This window comes from Phyllostomus hastatus, unplaced genomic scaffold, assembly GCF_019186645.2.
Source record: "Phyllostomus hastatus isolate PE091 unplaced genomic scaffold, TTU_PhHast_1.1 phas_contig_468, whole genome shotgun sequence".
Classification (NCBI taxonomy): Eukaryota; Metazoa; Chordata; class Mammalia; order Chiroptera; family Phyllostomidae; genus Phyllostomus; species Phyllostomus hastatus.
The window spans coordinates 3,073,667-3,082,484 of NW_025333884.1; the positions used below are offsets into that span (position 1 = coordinate 3,073,667).

Below are 8,818 nucleotides of genomic sequence, written 5' to 3' on the forward strand. Positions count from 1 at the left end.
CAAAGGGCACCACAGTCTATTCCACCCAGAAGTTCTCCGTGGAGTGTATAAATCTGATTACCACACCTGGGGGCTGGCTGGACAGGCAGGGCTGAGTCTGAGGAGGATCCTGGGATGTGGAGCAGATGTGGGTCCCAGGGATCAACAGACCTGGTTTCCACTCTGGGGTGATTCAGGAGCCCATCTCACTAACCCACCAGTTCCTTCCACCCCTCCCTGTCCTCACCTGAAACTCCCACTGAGTCTGAGCTCAGACTCCTTGAAGTCCTCCTAAAGTCCACAGGTCAGGTGCATGAAGATGTAGACCAGCCCTGTGGGAAAGTAATGCGGATGGCGATGGGACCAATCTGTAGTCATGTTTCCTGCCTGGGATATGCTCTCAGGCTACTTTGGGTTCTAGCTAAAGCTCAATGTTAGTTTGGGGATGATTCTTCGGGGATCAGGTTGACTGGGTTGGGGGCAGTGTCCCAGAGCTACTAGTGGGCTCTCTGGGACTCTGAAAGGTGAAGGATGCAGGGTTGCTCTAAAAGAGCCACAATTAGCATCCAGGGAAGGGACTGAGTGTGCTGGTTGGTGGGAGGTGGTGTGGGGTGTGAGATGCTGCAGGGACAGGAGGAAGGAGGCTGGGCTGAAAGTGTACATCTGGAGAGTGTTGTGGGGGGGGGTGGGATGTGTTGGGCTGAGGGGGGTGCACTTGGGGCTGGGGTCCTCTTTACCCAGCTCTGGTCACCATGGCTTTACAGCAGCCTCCAGGAGTGGATTGAAATTTGTGCAAGGATCTGAAACAGCTTAAACAAAAAAAAGGATTTTATTTATTTATTTTTAAAGAGAGGAGAAGGAAGAAGAAAGAGAGGGAGAGAAACATCAATGTGTGGTTGCCTCTCGAGTGCCCCCTAGTGGGGACCTGGCCTGCAACCCAGGCATGTACCCTGACTGGGAATCAAACTGGCAACTGTTAGGTTTGCAGGCCTGCACTCAATCCACTGAGCTACACCAGCCAGGGCTGAAACATTTTTTTTAAATTGCAGCTTAAATGCCCTAATGTGAATCTAGGAGGGTCTCCTGGTGACCTCAGTCTGATCAGAGAATTCCCAACTCTCAAATCGCTCTGATGAGAACCAGCTTGGACATAAGGAAACTTCATGTGAACTCTCTGTGTGACATGCTGGGGCTGGGGTGTGCATTCAATCAAGCTATACCAGGCCGAGGCACAACTTCCAGGGAACACTGGGTGCTTAGGGGACTGAGTCGGCTCAGCTTCCTCTCCCTTAATATATGAGCACACCTCAGGAATCCCTGTTGTGTGTACTTACACTGTGTGGTGCTGCTGGTGCTTCTGTCCACAAGCACACAGCAGGACACATGTGTGCACTTGGAAAACACTTAGAGCAATGCCTTCATCCTGGTAAATTCTTGTGAGTGATTGCTAAATGATAGGAAATAGTCTCTTCACAGCTGTAACTTTCAAACATTTTAAATTCCACCCTGATATGATCTGCGTCAGTGAGGAGTCTACATTATGATCAGGTTAGATGCACTCTGGGTGATTTAGTTAGAAAAGGAATTTATTGAAGGGATAGAGGGGAGCCTGAGGATCAATTGGAAGAACACAGAAATGGCACACAACTGAGCAGTCCGAACTCTTTTGAAACCAAGTTGTTGATCGCAAAGAGGGAGAAACTGTTTTCAGTAATGAATTTGCCTGAAATGGGGTCTTCCTGTATTTGTCCCCACTAGCAACACTAGGTTCTCTGGCCCTGAGTGACACCCTGCAGCTACCTTTAATCTGTGACTGCAGACTGAGAGCGAGAGCCCTCCCACCACAGCTTGCAGCCTCCTAGTCAAAGGCGGGAGTGAGGGTGCATCTGGTTGGTTGAGCTTGAGTCACCTGTCAGCACCCCAAGAGCCAGGAGTCTGGGAAATGAAAATCTGTCATTTTATTCTTATTTTTAAAAATATTTTATTTGTTTTTGGAAAGATGGGGAGGGAGGAAGGAAGAGAGAGGAAAACATCAATGTGTGGTTGCTTCTTGTGTGCCACCCACTGGGGACCTGGCCCACAACCCAGGCATATGCTCTGACTTGGAACCTGATTCCTCCTGCAACTCTGATGTATTTGTGTTTGTTGTGTTTGTTTTGGTAGCATAATATATATGGATTTGCCTGTTTTTGTTCTGCTTACACCAAGAGCTAATGTTCCATGATGGCAGGACATGGTTTTGTTCACAGCTGTGTCCTCAGCACCATGGACAGTGTCCAGAACTAAGCAAGACTTCCATAATTTTCTGCTGAAATAAGTTTGGACAAAAATGAATGAATGTGACCAGACTTAATGTCACTGGCTGCAGTCAAAGGAAGCCCTGTCTGTTGTGAAATAGCACTTGGCTTAGAGGCTTGACCACAAGGGGCCATCTGCCACTTTTGGGCCGAAACTCCTTTCAGGGTTTTCCTTGGTGGAGAAGAAACCAGCAGGAGCTGGAGGAGGAAGAGGCTTCTTGGAGAGAGGTATACAAGAAATAAAAATGGAACATTATTGAGAACACATAGGGATCTTTCCAGGATGCCAGTGTGTACAGCCCACATCAGGACCATTTTCTTTACATCACTGCACTGCTTGTGAAAGAGCAGGATACTGGGCCCTTCTTCCAGGCACATGCCCGCCCATGCAAGCCCTCCCAAATGGTGGCTTTCTCTCTCCCCTTTTCTGGGCTCCCCCCCATCACAGAGACAACCTCTGCTCTTGGCTGGTTTCTGTGACACATTTTATTCAAAACAACATGAAATACATGATCTCTGAGTTTTGATATCCAAAACGTGATTTGGCATGGAATAATTTAAGAGCCAAGAGAGTATCAATTGCCTTAAAGCTCTGCAGTGAAGTAAACATCAAAGTGTTGACATATGAAAAAAAGGCACAATAAAGAAAGTGCACTGACGAAACTGAAACAGTAATCAAAAAACTTGCAGCACACAAAAGCCCTGGATCGGACTGTTTCACAGGAGAATTTTACAAAGCATTTAAGGAAGAGCAAACCCCTATCCCTCACAGACTATTACAAAAAAATCCAATAAGAGAGAAGACTCCCAAACTCTTTTTATGAAGCCAGCATCATCCTAATCCCAAAACCAGATAAAGACACAAGAAAGAAAGAAAACATTTTATGAAATGTTAAAGGGACTTATCCAAGAAAAGAAGATTAAAAAAACATGTATAGTAAAAGGAAAGCAAACTCATAATTATTAACAACCACATCTAAAGGAAAACCAAAAGAAACTAAGCAAACAACTAGAACAGGAACAGAACCACAGAAATGGAGATCACATGGAGGGTTAGCAACAGGGGAGTGGGAGGAGGAGAGAGGGGGAAAAGGTACAGAGAATAAGTAGCATAGATTGTAGGTAGGAAATAGGCAGGGGGAGGGTAAGAATGGTGTGGGAAATGTAGAAGCTAAAGAACTTATAAGTATGACACATGGACATGAGCTAAAGGGGGAGTAGGTGGGAAAGAGTGTACAGGGTGGGGGGGGAGTGAAGGGGGAAATGGGGCAACTGTAATAGCATAATCAATAAAATATATTAAAAAAAAGAAAGAAAGAAAACTACAGGCCAAAATTGCTGATGAACATAGATGCTAAAATCCTCAGCAAAATATTGGCAAATTGCATGCAGCAGTACATTAAAAAGATCATACACCATGATCAAGTGAGATTCACCCAGGGATTCAAGGATGGTACAATATTTGCAAATCAATAAATATAATGTATCACATAAACAAAAGGAAAGACAAAAATCACATGATCACATCAATAGATGTGGAAAAACATTTGATAAGATACAGCACCCATTATGATAAAAACACTCAGCAAACTAGGAATAGAGGGAGCATTTCTCAACATAATAAAGGCCATATATGAAAACCTATAGCTAACATCATGTTCAATAAGCAAAAACTAAAAGCTTTCCCACTAAGCTCAGGAACAAGACAAGGATGTCCGCTTTCACCATTCCTATTCAACATAGTATTGGAAGTCCTAGCCACAGCAATCAGACAAGGAAAAGAAATAAAAAGCATCCAAATGGGAAAGGAGGAACTAAAATTGTCATTGTGTGCAGATGACCTGATAGTGTACATAGAAAACCCTATAGACTCCACCAAACAACTACTAGACCTAATAAGTGAATTTGGAAAAACAGTGGGATACAAAGTCAATATTCAGAAATTAAAGGCATTTTTGTACACCAACAGTGAAACATCAGAAACAGAAATCAGGAAAAAAATCCCATGTGCTATAGCAACAAGAAAAATAAAATACCTAGAAATAAACCTAACCAAGAAGGTAAAAGACCTGTACTCAGAAAACTACACAACACTGAAGAAAGCAATTAAGGAAGACACAAACAAATGGAAGCATGTACCATGTTCATGGATTGGAAGAATTAACATCATTGAAATGTCCATACTACCCAAAACAATTTATAGATTCAACACAATCCCTATTAAAATACCAATGACAGCCCTGGCTGGTGTAGCTCAGTGGATTGAGCGTGGGCTGTGAAACCAAAGTGTCACAGGTTTGATTCCCAGTGGGGGCACATGCTTGGGTTGCAGGCCACGGCCCCCAGCAACCACACATTGATGTTTCTCTCTTTCTCCCTTCCTACCCACTCTAAAAATAAATAAATAAATAAAATCTTTTTTAAAAAAGCTAAGGAACTTATTTAAAAATTGTTTAAAAAATACCAATGACATATTTCACAGATATAGCACAAACATTTCAAAAATTTATATGGAACTATAAACAACCCCGAATAGCCTCAGTAATTTTGAGAAAGAAGAACAAAGTAGAAGGAATCATAATACCTGATATCAAACTGTATCACAAGGCCCCTGTAATAAAAACAGCCTGGTACTGGCATAAGAACAGACACATCAACCAATGGAACAGAATAGAGAGGCCAGAAATAAATCCAAGTCTCTATGGTCAATTAATATTTGACAAAGGGGGCAGAAGCATAAAATGGAGTAAAAATAGCCTCTTCAACAAATGGTGTTGGGAAATATGGACAGCTACATGCAAAAAAATTAAACTCGATCACCAACTTACACAATATACAAAAGTAAATTCAAGATGGATAAAAGACTTAAATATAAGTCACAACACCTAAAAGTCCTAGAGGAGAACATAGGGAGGAAAATCTCAGATATTCCATGCAGCAATATTTTCACCAATATATCCCCTAGAACAAGGGACATAAAGGAAAGAATAAGCAAATGGGAGTTCATCAAAATAAAAAGCTTCTGCATGGCTAAAGAAAACATCAGCAAAATGAAAAGGGAACCAAATATATGGGAAAATATATTTGCAAATGATACCTCGGACAAGGGTTGGATCTCCAAAATATATAAAGAACTCACATGACTCCACTCCAGGAAGACAAACAACCCAATTAAAAAAATAATCAAAGGCCTGAACAAACATTTCTCTAAGGAGGACATAAAGAGGACCCAGAGACATATGAAAAGATGACCAGCATCACTAGCCATCAGAGAGATGCAAATTAAAACCACAATGAAATACCACTTCACACCTGTGAGAATGACCATTATAAACAAATCAACAAACAAGTGCTGGTGAGGTTGTGGAGAAAAGGGAATCCTAGTGCACTGTTGGGAATGCAGACTGGTGCAGCTCCTGTGGAAAACAGTATGGAATTTCCTCAGAAAACTAAAAATGGAACTGCCTTTTGACCCAGCAATTCCACTGCTGGGCTTATACCCTAAGAACCCTGAAACACCAATTCAAAAGAACCTATGCACCCCAATGTTCATAGCAGCACAATTTAAATAGCCAAGTGCTGGAAGCAACCTAGGTGCTCATCAGTAAATGAGTGGATAAAAAACTGTGGTACATTTGCACAATGGGATACTACACAGCAGAAAGAAAGAAGGAGCTCCTACCCTTTGAGACACATGGATGGAACTGGAGAGCATTATGCTAAGTGAAATAATCCAGATGGTAAAAGACAAATACTATATGATCTCACCTGTAAGTGGAACCTAATCAACAAAACAAACAAGCAAGTTAAATATAACCAGAGACATTGAAATTAAGAACAAATTGACAGTAACCAGAAGGGAGGTGGGAGGAGAAAATGGGGTGAAAAGAGGGAAGGTTTTCAGGAACATATATAAAGACATATGGAGAAAGCCAGGGGGGTAGGGTCAAGGGTGGGAACTGGGGATGGCTGGGGTAGGGGGGAGTGGTAGGGAGAAAATGGAGACAACTGTATTTGAAAAACAATAAAAATATGAAATAAAAGAAAATGCAACTCTGTAAGTAATTATATAAGATGTAACAGATGAGATATTTTAATTTCACAAATGAGGGTGTATATAAAAATATATCAGGAGAAAATGCCTATTTTTATAGTTCTTATCTCAAGAAAAATAAATTAGAGGCATGGGTTTTTTCCATTAAGAAGGAAAATAACACCTAAGTAACACAGTTTGTCAGAAATATTGCAATTCCAAAGGGAAACATTTTCCAGAAAATGCCAGCATTATTTTCTATAAAACAGAAAACATTTTTCATTGCAAAAAATATTTTAATTGTTTCTTAATTTATTTGAAGTGCACAAACATTAAATATATTGCTTGAAGAATTCACATGTGTGTGTAACCACCACTCACATCCAGAGATCAGCCATTTACATGTTTCAAGAATGCTCTCATTCCCCGTGCTAGCCAGCAACTCCACCCAGATTTAACAACATTTTTTGTGTAACTTTTCAGATTTATGTCCGTGCATACATATGTACAAATATTTTTTCAAATATGTGATCACACTATGAATACCATCTCTATTGGTGTCTTGGTGTCACTTGGATCTGCAGCTTCCCTGGTGTGCACATAGGCCTGTCATAACTTCCACTGGACAGACACACCAAAATTTATGTAATTACTATAACTGGACATTTTTGTTTTGCTAATATTTACACACCCTAAGAAACACCTTTGTACCTCTCTGTGGTGTAATTATTTCCTTAGAATAAAGTCCTAAAAATGTATCGCAAGGTCTAAGAGGTTATGAGCAAGTTCAAGGCTTCACGGCACTGCGCTGGAGGAGTCTCCGTCACATCCTGCTCACAGACAAACTGCTCTGGGTAGTCCGTGCCCTGCCTGCAGCTTTCAGCACCAGTGAAGCGGCCAGAACGCCCCACTCAACACGCCTGCCCAGTCGGGGGCCTTTGGGTCGTTGGGCAGCTGAGGCAGGACCCGGAATTCAAATATTCTCTTGGCACCACAGGGGCAATTTGCACTATGCTTTTCTTGAGGGATATTGTCATCAGGGATCCAGATGGGGGCACATCCCTGTCATATCTGAGAGTGCCTTCTGGTTCCAGGGCTATTTTAATGTCACACTTCTGGAAGATTGTGTCTTCCCTGACTCGCTCTGATTTGCCCTGGAACCCAGCACTTCCTTGTGTGCTTCACCCACACTCCCGATAGACAAGCTCTGATTCAACTTCTGTTTGCAAAACCTCAGGTGTAATCTCATCTTCTGTTCCTAGGACGATTTTAAGTTCTGGAAAGAAGAAATTGTGGACTGGAACTGTATTCTCCGAATTATCTGATTGTGTACAGTCCTGCTTATGTACGATCTCCAGTCTGCAGTCCGGTGCCCATTACTGCAGTAACGCGCCTGGTGGCATCCAGAGCGTGTCTGGGGCCCAAGCAACCGCAGACCCTGCGGAGATGAGCTGCAGACCTGAGCTGGAGGCACGTGGATCCTCCCATCTCTGCAGGGCGGGGCCCTGAGAAGGTGGCTCATGTGAGTAAAAGTAAAAGTCATTTTTCCTGGGTTGCTGATTTCTAAAAATGCTCGGGGCTGTTCAGCAGGTGGCACGGGGACGTGGAAACCAAAAGTACTTAGGTGTGAGGCCAGGCAGGTGTGGGCGTCTACAACTCAGAGCAGTGCGCTGGCCAGCTACAGGCGGTTACCCAACTTGCTGGGAACAACTTGCTGGGAACTGCTGGCCGCGGCGCCGTTCCCTCGCAGTTCCAGCCCTGCCCTGCGCATTCCAGCCTGCCCAGGGACCGCCCCTACCCGGTCCGCCCCGCTCCCTAGCCCTCGGCCAGATTACTGTATTCTGAGACTGGTCGTAGATGAAATGTGTTACCTGCGATCGCACGTCTGTTTTCTTCAGTTCTGAAGAAAACAGACGTGCTGGTTCAGTAAGGTTCAGTTCTGACCTTACTCACGCATCGTTCTGTCTGAGAGACACGGGGGCGCAGGTGGAAGCAGCGAACCGTGCTCGCTGCTGCGGCGGGTTCCCCGCTCTGAGTTACACCCGGTACTGCTCTAGTGCGCCTCCCACAGGTCCCATGGGTTGTTTGCAGTGCGGGGCTGGAGCGAGTAAGGCTTCTTCTGTGAGCGTTCTTGTGTGTGTCTTTTGATGAACCCACGTACATATTCCCTCAGATGCATGTCCCAGTTCACAGGGCAGCCATGTGCTCGCCCCCACGGGTAAAACACATCTCCGCAGTGGCCGGAGCAGGTCTCACCCCCTGAGTCCCAGGGGTGGCCACACCCTCGCTTATCCGCGGGGGTGCGGGCCTGCTGGTTCCAGCCCACTGAGGGGTGAACGAGTTTCTCTGGCGGTCGGTGACCGAAGTTGTGCGTGTTTTCCTCTGCCCACTGACTACATGGATATCCTCCCATCTGAAGTGTCTGTCCTTTTCTATTATTAAAAATTAATTTCCCTGGCCGGTGTGGCTCAGTGGATTTAGTGCTGGCCTGTGAACCAAAGCGTTGGTG

General features: G+C 44.0%; 1 pseudogene; it reads right to left on the bottom strand.

Annotated features, from left to right (window-relative positions):
• Positions 1 to 7,076: 7,076 nt before the first annotated feature.
• Positions 7,077 to 8,080, bottom strand: LOC123822921 (annotated as a pseudogene).
• Between the last annotated feature and the right edge of the window lie 738 nt (positions 8,081 to 8,818).